This window comes from Peromyscus californicus, unplaced genomic scaffold (assembly GCF_007827085.1).
Source record: "Peromyscus californicus insignis strain IS unplaced genomic scaffold, ASM782708v3 Scaffold_10__1_contigs__length_136768540, whole genome shotgun sequence".
In the NCBI taxonomy this organism is placed as follows: Eukaryota; Metazoa; Chordata; class Mammalia; order Rodentia; family Cricetidae; genus Peromyscus; species Peromyscus californicus.
The window spans coordinates 73792533-73805122 of NW_026294391.1; positions in this window are offsets into that span (position 1 = coordinate 73792533).

A 12590-nucleotide genomic window follows, 5' to 3' on the forward strand; every position below is an offset into this window, starting at 1 on the left:
ACATGTTCACTGAGCCTTAGAGCTAGGTTGATATGGATGATCCATTCACAGCTGTGTTGTCATTGTCACTTATTCTCAGCACTTTGACTAGTTACAAATGTCTTTTTTAACCACTTCCCACTTCAAAAAAACCGTGATTTTTAACAAATTTTACAGAAATACAAACTTTTTGGTAGAAAGACCAATACTTAGAAGGATGTTTGGCAGCATAGCTATGTAGCAAAACAAGATTATCTTGCCCATTAAACTAATAATTTTCTTCATGGGTATTTGACTATCTTTATTGTATCAAGCATGAAATCCTACCTGTGTAGAAGGACTCATCACCAATTGGAATGCACTTGATTATTGCCCTAGCTGTTATAGTACTAACTTATCAGTGACCATATTCTATTAGGCATGTGGGTATTGTAATATATAGGATTAAGTTCTGAGTAAGACAATGATGTCTTTCCTCTCTTGAAGTCTCTATAGCAGCGTCTGGCACTACATAAGATAGCCATCAGGGAGAGTTTTCTGGTAACACAACATTGACTTCTCTATGTCCTGAATCCAATTTGAGTGTTGTTTTCAGTAATAGAGTCTTTCCTTCTAGCTAAGATAGGCACCCAAAACCTATGGCAATACCCTATGTTGTTGTGGGTGTCTCCAGGCCTTCACTAAGCAATAATTTTTAGGGAGAAATCCTGTGCTTCATACTGACATATTTACTCTTGATTTTGTCAGATTTAGAATTAATTTTTAGCAGACAGAAATATTTTCTTTAAAGGACCAAAATTTACTGCATCATATTGTGAAAGGAGACAAGGAGCTTTATCAAAGCCCATCACACAGATTTGGAATGTAAAAATAACTCCCAATTCAAACTTAACTAATTTGTGCTTTTTATGTAATTTAGGAGCTTCAGAGTAGAGATACTCTTATATTCAGTAAAAATAATTTGAAACAAGAGCTAAAAATAGAATAAAACCTATGTCAGCATAAATTATATGGTTGATTGTCTAAAGCCTTCTTAACTGAAAGCCTAATGAATTGAATTTCATCAAATGCAAGACAGTTAATGCCTTTAAATTGTTTTTTGTAGGAATCAAATATTAACAATAAAAACATTATTTAATTTCAGGACAAACTTTGACCTTACAGAATGTAAACAATTCAAAGTCTTTTTATGTATTTCATATAAATTCATGTTGCATAAAATTAAATGACAAGTTGCTTAATAATGCTATACTTGGAATACTATTTTTTCCAAGTAGACTGATTAACAATAATCTCATGTACAAAGAAGTGGTTTATATTTGTGTAAGACTTGTACTATTATCACTACTAACACTCATTTAACTCTAATGTTAAGTTTATAATAGAGGTATGACTCCTGCCCCTACTTCACAGGTAAGCAAACTAAAGTGTAAAGAGTTAAGTCATTAAGGAAGATTATGCTTCTAAGTCATGGTTAAGCTAGAGCTCTGTCTTTTTGTGAAAACTGACTTTTGAAAGGGATCCATGTCCTTTCTTATCCTTTCTTCCCATATTCCTGTCTATTTCCTTCCATATTTTCAAATTTGAAATTTCTAGGAAGTTGCTAAAACCAATGTAAAGTTTAAGATTTTTAGTTTTAAAATTGTTTCTACATTACAAAAAGATCCTGATGTAACACAAATTGCTAAATGGTCTTTTAATAAAAAATCCAGAGCCTGCTATTGGAGTGAAAGCTCAAAAGTCAAAGAAGCAGAGCAAGCTACAGCCACCACCTCTTACCTCACCAACTCCTCTTCCTAAAAATCCTCAGCTGAAGTGCCTCTAGCCGAATGAGCTTCCCCAGCCAAAAAGGCTTCCAGCAGAAAGGGACTCTTCTGCTGAAGAGCCTTTAGGTCCTGTCTCCTCACAGCTTAATTACCTTTCTCTGCCCAGCCATCACTTCTTGGGATTAAAGGTGTGTGTGCTTTCCAGTAAAGGGATTAAAGATGTGTGCCATCACTGCCTGGGTCTGTTTTCTCTCCTAGACTGAAACAATCTCATGTAGTCCAGGGTGGCTTTGAACTCACAGAGATCAAGATGGATCTCTACATTCCAAGTGCTAGGATTAAAGGTGTGTGCCACCACTGTCTGGCCTCTGTGTTTAATCTAGTTGCTTGTTCTGTTCTCTGATATCCAGACAAATTTTATTACAGTATGCAGTATGTCACCACATTCTTTTCCCCATATCCTTTATGATGATTATTATCTCTAAGGAAATGATCTCCTATACCTACTTCTCTTATTGGTAAATCTCCTTGAAAACTAAAATATTCCTGGAATAATTTATCTGTACAATGACTTACTTCTTTTGAGTAGTAAAAAACTCATATCTGAAAATGTAGCAATTGGAAAGGGTTGCCTCCCTTCTCATTCAGCATTCCTAGTCTTTTGTTTAACATGGAGGCATTTAGTTCATCCTCTTTGTGGATGAACTGTGCTATGCTAAAATGAATATCATTTTGTTCTATTGAAAAGAGAGCATTTGATATGCTTACAAGTGTCTGTAATTTAGGTTAGATACCACATTTTGTGCATGACAAGTTTACAAACTGTAGTTCTCAAAGGCTTCTTCTAAGAGAATTTCTATTCAAGTGTGGAAAGCATTAATCACACAGAGAAGTAGAAGCCCTTAGAGCAAGCCAAATGAATAGTTCACTTCAAGCTCTTCATCTTCTGAGAACCAAACCTGAGGAACAGTATTTCTTCCTTTTGCTTTAAGCAATCTCCCAGTAGATGGAATGCACAAAAATATATTGTGTTTCTTTGCAAGTCACCTTTAATTTTCTAAGGAAGACTATTGAAATGTCTACATTTTTCAATGTAAGCATCTTCCTTCTGGGAAAAAAAACAACATGGTAAGAGCTTTTAGAAAAAACAAAAGTTGCAACATATGACACTTTGCTTTTCTCCTTTCCTGTTGGAACAATAAAAAGAACACGTCTAATCCACTTCACAACTATAAACAAGTTTTACTTTTCTTCTCATATTTTATCACTTGACACTTAATATTTTAATTGTTAAACTCAATTTGGTTAATTAAAGTACCTCTTTAATCATATTTTGTTCAGAGGAATAAATAATAAAAATATTTTAGAACTATTTATTGTATGAGGTTGCTTTTGTAGTCCCTAATTGTACTTTGTTATATGTGTTCTGATTTCTGTTCATTTTATTTTAAATAAACTAGTGAATATTGGTGTACAATGATGAAAATATTTATCCATAAATATCACTGATTATACAAAAATTATTATATGATTTTCTCTCATATTTAGTAGTTACAAAATAAAATATATTCTCTCTTACATTTAGTAGTATTTCTCTTACATTGTAATAGTAGCTTTTTCCTTATATTTAGTAGTTATGAAACACATATTACACCCTAGCTTTTGTGCATATATGTTGTACTTTCTTAAGAGGATATCTGTTATCGTGAATGGTATTGTAAGGAACTGGGAGATACACTTTCACTTATTACACCAATTTCTTCCTTTCATTAATTCTCAAATTTATATGGTGATCATAGCAGCAAAATGAATATAGTCATGGTTTAATAAATGACTGTTTAGGAATGAGTGTCCATACTTATGGAGTAGCATGTAATCTTCCTATATTATTAACTTCTAAATGTTCAATCATCATTTTTCAAATGTCCTATGATGAATTTTCAGTACTTACTGGTAAAATACTACCAATGTGGACATTTTTATGAAGCTTCCTTGAGAGGCTTTATTTAGTATCATTACTGAAGAAAGATACTTGTATGATCTTAATAAATCCAATCCAATCTCTTTTTTTATTAATTAAAATAGAATCAACTATAAATTCTGCAGGTAATTTATGCACCACGGAGGCTGGGAATTGGGCCATGAAGAAACAAGTTCTACTAACTGCTAACTGTCCATTTTACCTACTAACTAAACTTATTTATATTTATATTGAAATGTAAAAATGTGTTTTTCTTAAAATATTTATTGAATTTCAATTTTCCAAAACAAAAATTTATTAATGAAATACAGTACGATTCCATGTTTAACATATTGTCCATTGTGAAGATTAAGTCAGTCATTAGCCAAAATTATGCTTTTGTAATCTGTCCAGCTTAAAAATGTTAATCTTCATAATTATTTTTAGGCATATTTGGTACTGTCACTTATCATGCCAAATAGCATATTATTGCAGGGAACATGCACAAAAGCAATCATTGACAAAACTGGGGAGAGGTCTCCCTCCTTCAAAGCAAACACCTGCTGCCATCTCCAACTGTCACCTCTTTCTCAGGAGTCTAGGCCACCTACTGTGTTTGCCAAATGATATCTCCCCCTCATTGGCCACCTGTAGTTTGTGCCAACTGCCTCATTGTTTTCCTACTCCTTCCCAGAAGAAGCAACCTGCTGTCAAAATAATATTTAAAAGGCTGAAATTTTTGGCTAAAATATTTCATGCCTATTTATGAAAGATGTAATTGCTGGCATTTAATCACTTAAGAATATTTTGATATTCAATACTTTTTTGATCTTAAAAAAGTCTCATTGGCTTATAAAATAATTAATTTTGCTAATAATACTCACATTTTGTCTATTTTTTGAAAGAAATTTTTTTTTTGTTGATTGGCCAACTACCAAAACTAAATAAAAAGAAAATTGAAAACACAGATGTATAAAAGACATTAATATTGATGCTACATCTATTCAGAAATATGTATCAGTTGAAATTTAGGTATGTATTAAATAAAGAGAGAAAACTATTCATTTGCTTATGCTGCAACCTTAAAAGGACTTATTTATCAAAGACTTCAATGGAATAAAATCTTTGGGCAAACTATCAGTGAACTTTGCTTGTATATCGAGATTCATTACATATTGTCACATACAGAGCAATTTAAAATAGATTTTGAAATAAAATAATGTATTAGTGTTGATGTGAAATTCTAGACAAAAACCAGAAAGGCACATAACAACAGAACTATCTTATCCCACTGTATGAATGAAATATTTAAACAGACAAAGATATTCATTTATTTTATTTCAAATTTAGCAAAATATTACAATAGAAGAGTTTTATAATAATTCTTTCAGAAGGAATGTGTTCCTCTACTCACGATTTTAATTCTCTTCTCAGATTCAGGAATGTTGAGAACATTAACAAGAATTTGTTTAAGATTTTATTTTATTGTATTATTGAATATCAAAACCAGAGTCTTGTAAAGGTTAGGTGGGTGCCCTACCATTGAACTCTATACCCAAGATTAGGTATTTGAAATATAAAATATCAAGGTAGAATTTAGTATATTTTTCTCTCATTTGATGTCTGTGCAAAATCTAAGTTCTGGATGAAGTGTCAACAAATGAACTGATCATCAAGCAATTATTTCAGCAGAAAACTGTGGTACCTGTATGCTCAATTCACAGAGAAAGGTATTCTAGATTTCTGGATTAGGGCCAAAAATATTTTGAGCATTCAAATACACTTGGCAATGAGACTAACATTCAGCTGAGGTTATCCAGAATAACTATGGTCTATACAAGAAAACATATTTCTCCTTTTATAACCATCTTTTAGAAAAATCATTACAATTTATTATTTTTCATTAAGTCATGATGACTATAAAAGTTTATTTCTAGAATTGTTAAAAAGTCATAGTTTGATTCAACTGGCCTCTGCATTTAGATTTATTGATGACTTACATAAAAATAGAATTATAATAGTTATAAAGAAAACAAAATATGTGCTGATATACATATACATATATATGTATATATATATATATATATGTGTGTGTGTGTGTGTGTGTGTGTGTGTGTGTGTGTTTGTGTGTGTGTGTGTATGTGTGTGTGTGTATTACCAAATAGACAAAATTTTTATTTTATCTGCATTAGGAATGTGATCAGATCACAATGTTGTGTCCTGTATGAGTTATAAAAAAAATTGAAAGTTCTACCAGACCACTTCCCTCTATTTTTATACTTTATAGAAGTGGCAAATTGCATTTTTATGTACTCTCTAAAAATAAATCCATGAAAAGTAATAAATAAGAAGCATATAATAAATATAATGATGGAACTTGATGAGAATTTTGTAAAATAGTATTTGATTTCTATTAAACATAATCATAAATAATGTGTCTGTAAATGATCAATATTGGAATGGGATTCCAAAGATGACTGCTAGATATTATTTTTGTGTTACCTTGAAAATATAGCAGGTGGGATGTACTTTCTTAGCTGTCTAATATTGTTCTCTTAGATTATATTACAATTCTAATCCTGATAAAAGCAGTAAGATAGGGTGAATTATCAGACTTCAAATTGTTATGTTAGAAAGTTACAGTAATAAAAACATTCTGATACTGGCATGAAAGCAAAATTATCCAGCAATAAAACAAAATAGAAAAGCCAAACATTAGTGCTCATTGGTAGAGTCAGATTGGATAGTTGAAAATAGGAAAAAAAAAACATATAATTGAGAAAATGCAGCATCTTCAAAAAATTGTTCTGCTAAAACTGAATGTCCACAGGTAGAAGATAATTTTCTTTTAGAAATTTTTTATTAATTTTACATACCAATCACAGATCCCCATCTCTTCCCTCCTAGTGCCCCTCCTGGATTTCCCCTCTGCCCACAAATCCACCTCCTATTCCTTCCTCCAACAAGGTGATGCCTCTCATGGGGATTCAGCAGAGCTTGTTACATTTCAGTAGAGGCAGGTCTAAGCCCTTTCACTTAGATCAAGGCTGTGCAAGGTGTCCCACCACAGGTAGTTGGCTCCAAAAAGCCAGCTCTTTCACCAGAGATGGATCTTGATAATTTGATCCGTATCTATCACCCTGCACAAAAATTAACTCAAAGTAAGTGAAATACCTCAAATGTGAAACATGACATACTGCAACTTATTTTAAAATTAGTTTAAAATTTAAATTTAGATTAAACCATAGGTAATAACCTACAAGATATAGGTATATGAAAGATATTTCTGAATAGGACTCCATTTGTCCAGGAATTAAGTCCAAGAATTTATAATTGAGACTTCATGAAATTGAAAAGATTCTTTATAGCTAAAGAAAAAAATCAATCAACTGAATAGAAAACAGAGTGGATATAAATCAGACAATGGATTAATATTCCAAATACTTAAGAACTAAAAACCAAACAAAGATAAAGACCCAATGAAATACACCAAAATGGGTTAGATATCTGAACAGAGTATTCTTAATAGAAGAAAAATGGCTAAGAAATACCTAGAAAAAAGATCAATATTCTTAGAAAATAGGGAAGTGCACATTAAAACAATTTTGAAATTTGATTTTACACCAGTAAGAATGACTAAGGTCAATAAAACAGTTGACAACAAATGCTGGCCAGATTATGTTGGTAGGCATGAAAAGTAATCTCTAGAAATCAGTATGGATAATTCTCAAAGGAAATAAAAATTGTCCACCTCCTTCTCCATGGTCTAGTCCAGTGAGTATCCCTTAGCTCCTTGATATAGAAATATAGGATAAATATTTTACATTGTTATGGATTTTAGTTTATTGATACAAATTCAAAATTAATTTTATCATTATATATTTATTTATTTATTTCTACTCTCATTTAAGATATGTTTATGTAATTCATTTAAATTGGAATTGATAATTAAGAAATAAAGATTAATAATTACTCTTCTATGATAGTCAAACTTGTCATGTTAGCTAAATTTTCTAGGTATACATAGATATATTTCAATTAGATAGGTAATCTTCAAAAATTTCAAAGACCTGCAGACTATGGTATTTAAAACGTTTTAAAAACTTGGACTTTTCTGGACAATGAGACACATCTACTCTTGGCAACACCAATTACTTCAAGGAGAATGATGAGTACTGAACAAACTCATTATGGAGTTTGCCTTCTTTGTGGCAAAAGTTAGCTCCTGGGCAAAAAAGTGCCCTTGGGAGAGATGCGATCCACCATCAAAGAAGAACCAGCATGCCAACAGACTGGTAAAGCCACGGAACACATGGCAAAACATAGATTAAAAGAAAAGGATTAATTTAAGATATAGGAGCTAGCTAGCAAGAGGACTGCCATAGATGATACAATTTGTAAGTAATATAATCCTCTGTATGTTTAATCGGGTCTGAGAAGCTGTGGGACCAGGTGTGACACAGGAAAACTTCCAAATACAGTTCCTTATCCATATCTTCTCACAATACCCATCATATATAGTCCAAATCTCACATCCAGTGCCCCATTCTAGGATGGCTAACCCTCTTTACATAATAGCCAACTTCTAGACTTCATCTAGGAACCACTCTTTCTGTAACCACCTAGAGGTTCCTTCAGTATTATATCCAACCTGTCAATGCAGCCAGACTACCCACTTCCTTCTCCAAGGTCTAGCCTTATGAGTCCCCATGCTCCATCTGCATCCTCTGTCTAATGTGACAGATCTAAACAGTGTCCTACATTCAATGCTCTGGCCTAGTCTGGCCATTCCTGACTCTGCTACAGCCAATAGCTAAGGTTTGTCCCAGGACCCTCACTATTCATTTCCAACCCCAACACTCCCAATGTCATGTCCAACAATTCCACCCAGCCAGATATACTACTGTACACCAGGCTTGGAACAGGAAACACATTCTGTACACCATCCCAGTCTCCTCTGCACATCTTACTTCATTCCACACAATATATGTCCAACTTCTAGTCACAACCTGCCTATTCCTCTTCCTTATGCACCAAACTGCTATGTTTATGTAAAATTAGGAAAAAATAAAAGTCTATATGGCCAGATCTCTTATAAAAATACAGCAACAATATAAAATATCAAACAAGTATCTCCTCTTCAAAATATTTCAGTCTTATAGAGATGTTTGTCAGTGATAATCACCTAGATGAATCACACAGAACATAGAATTTAAAGAAATATTCATAAACATCATCAAAGAATTCAAGGACGTTAAAGAATACACACAAGCAATACAAATAAAAAAATACTTAATAAAAATTTGGAAAGAACTTAAGAAACATAAACATCAGAGTGATGCCCCAAAAGGCATAAATATAAGGCTGATGAAAATGATGAAGACATTCTCAAACTTGAGAAGTAAATTCAATAAGGAGATGGTAACATTGAAAAGGATTCAATCTGAAATTAAAACAAAATTGAAAACCCAATAACTCAAATAGAATACTCAAAGGATAGCCTTACAAATAGAACACATCAAGCAGAAAATAGAACAAAATTAAAACATACAGCAGGGGATCTACCAAATAGACAAGGAATATGAAATTTTACATACCCTCCACACACAGAAAAATGAATGTTAAGGAATTGTAGGACACCATGAAAAACCTAAAACTTAAAAATATAGGCATAGATGAGGAAGAAGATTCCAAAGTCAATAGCATAGTTCACCCTTTCAACAAGATCATAGAAGAAAACTTCCCCAAAACAAAGACACACCCATTTAGATTCCAAGAGCATACTGAAAGCCAAATTTAAAAGCAAAAAAGAAAATGCCAAAAACTTACTATATTTAAAGCAGCAAGTATGATTAAAATATGGTTTATTGAATGTTGCACGAAAAAATAGTCACATATAAAGGAAAGCCCACCAGAATAACATCTGATTTTTCAATGGATATTAACATAAATCCATTAATAGTGGGTGATATTAATACCCATATTTATCTAATATACAAGTCAACTGGAGAAAACAATAACAACAGAGAAACAAAAAATGACATATTACATCAAATGGACATGACATATAACTACAGATTATTCTAACTAGACATCAAGAATACATACATATTGTAGTGGAACATTGAACTGTTTCAAAAATAGAATGCATTGTGGTCACAGCACAATCTTTAAAAATTCTAAAAAAATTGAAATCACTCCTTGTATATTATATGATAACAGTACAATAACAATTAAAATTGACAGCCAAAATAACACAATAAGATAAAACTCCAGGAACCCATTGAAACATTTTTTCTTCCTGTGAAGAAAATTTATAGCTCTTGGTGCTATAGGTGCTCACATTTGAAAAATTAGAACAAGTGGGACAATGGACTAATTGACTAATAAGTCAATGGACTAATTTCTAATAAGAAAGCATTATAGTATACTCTGAAGAAATTTAAATTATTGTACATGCCCTTAATCCCATCACTTGGGAGGCAGAGACAGGAGAAGTGCTGTGAGTTGGAGAACAGCCTGGTTTATAGAGGAAATTACAGGACAGCCAAGAAGACACAGAAAACCTGTCTCAAAATACCAATAAATAAATAAGTAAGTGAATAAATAAGTAAATAAATAGATTTAATAGAATAAAAAATCAGAAAGAGGACAAATAAATGACTTAATGATGCATCTCAAAAACTTGGAAAAATGACAAGAAACTAAATGCAAACCCACTAACAGTATGAAATAATAAATGTAAGAGCATAAATCTGTGAAATGGAAACTGTTTCTTTGAGAAGATAAACAAGATTGCTAGATCTTTTGTTTAACCAAAAGAATGAAAGAGAGCACTAATCAACAAAAACAGAAAAAAGAATAAGAAAGCATTATAGTATACTCTGAAGAAATTCAAATTATTGTAAGAAAATATTTTAAAAGCCTGTACTCAGTTGAGCTGGAAAACCCAAAAGAAATGGATTGACTTCTATATTTAGCCAAACCACCATAATTAAACTAACAAGAAATCAACAAGAGGCAGACTCCTAACAAATGAGGAGATTAAGAGAGTAATAAAAATCTTCCAGCCAAACAAAAGTCCAGCGACAGATGGACTCATGGCAGAATTCTACAAGACATTCAAAAAAGATCTACACCTACACTCAGTCCTTCTTAAATTATTCAAAAAAGTGTAGAAAATAAGGGGGCACTCTAAAAATACTTCAAAGACAATATCATTCTAACAAAAAAAATCAGGTAAAGCAGAACAATAACGGAAATCTACAGATCAATATCCTTTATGACCATAGATTAAAAAAATTATCATATATATCAAAATATTATGTACCATGACCAAGTTGGCTTTATGCCTGAAATGGAGATAAGGACAAACATAAACAAGCCTACAAATGTAATAAACCACATAAAATTATTCAAAGACAAAATCATGTGATCATCTCAGTAGATATAGAAAAGGCATTTGACAAAATCCAACACTTTTTCATGATAAAATTTCCAGAGAATTTAGGGCTATGGGAAACTTAACTCAACACACACACACACACACACACACACACACACACACACACACACACACACACACACATCTATGAGAAATCCCCATCCAAAATTTTCCTAAATGGAGAAATGTTCAATATAATCCTACCAAAGTGGAGAAGGAGACAAAATGTCCACTATGCCCACTCCTCTTCAATATTGTTATGGAACAACTGGAACAAAAAAGCAAAAGAAAGAAATTAAAATACACAAATACAGAAAAATGAATTAAAACTATCCCTATTGCAGGTGACATGGTACTATGCACTAGAGATCCAAAAGAATTATACTAGAAAATTTCTGGAAATGCAAATCTGGAAACAGTGAAATGAGACTCTAGAATATGATCCAGCTGGTAAAAGTCATGGTCAAGGGATCAATAAGTAAAACATATAAAGAATTACAAAGTGTAAAACCCCAAACCAAAAGATTACAGGCAATAAGTAGGCCAATAGCTAGCACACAGTTCTCCAGAAAAGAAATACAAATAGATAATATTTTTGAAATGATCAACAACCTTTTCCATCAGAAATTCAATCCATGTAACACCATTAAGAATAAATAAGAATGGCTATTATCAATGAATGACTGACAAAGAATATTGGTGAGGATATAGGGAAAGAGGAACCCTTCTTTACTATTAAATGGAGAAAGATTGGAATAATAACAGTGCAAATCACTGTGGAAGTTTGTTTAAAAACAAAACATAACAAACCAAACTGCTGTGGGATGTTCTGTATGTTACCTGTGTTGCTTGATTGGGTAATAAATAAAACACTGATTGGCCAGTAGCCAGATAAAAAGTATAGGCAGGACAAAGAGAAGAGAATTGGGGGAAGTAGAAGGCAGAGGCAAGAGACCTGCCCGCCGCCACCATGACAAGCAACATATAAGGTACCAGTAAGCCACGAGCTACATGGTAACTTATAGATTAATAAAAATTGGTTAATTTAAGATAAAAAGGTACAGGCTTACAGGCTTATTTCACATGGCTTACTTAGCCTGCTTTTTATGTAATTGAGGACTACCAGTCCAGGGTTTGCATCACCCACCGCCCCCACTAACAAGAAGTGTGCCACGGCCATACAGTTTATAAGTAATATAAGCATCTGTGTGTTTATTTTTTAAATGGGCTGTTGGACTGGTGGGGCTTATCAGGACCCGGCGAGAAAAATCTCCAGCTACAGCAAACCTAAAATTTGAGTTACTCTATGACCCAGATATGTCATTCCTAGAAAAATATCCAAAACATTTTATATCCTACCATAGATGTAATTGCACAGTCATGTTTATTGATGCTTGTTTTACTTTTTTTTAATTGAAAATAACTTTTTTCATACAATATA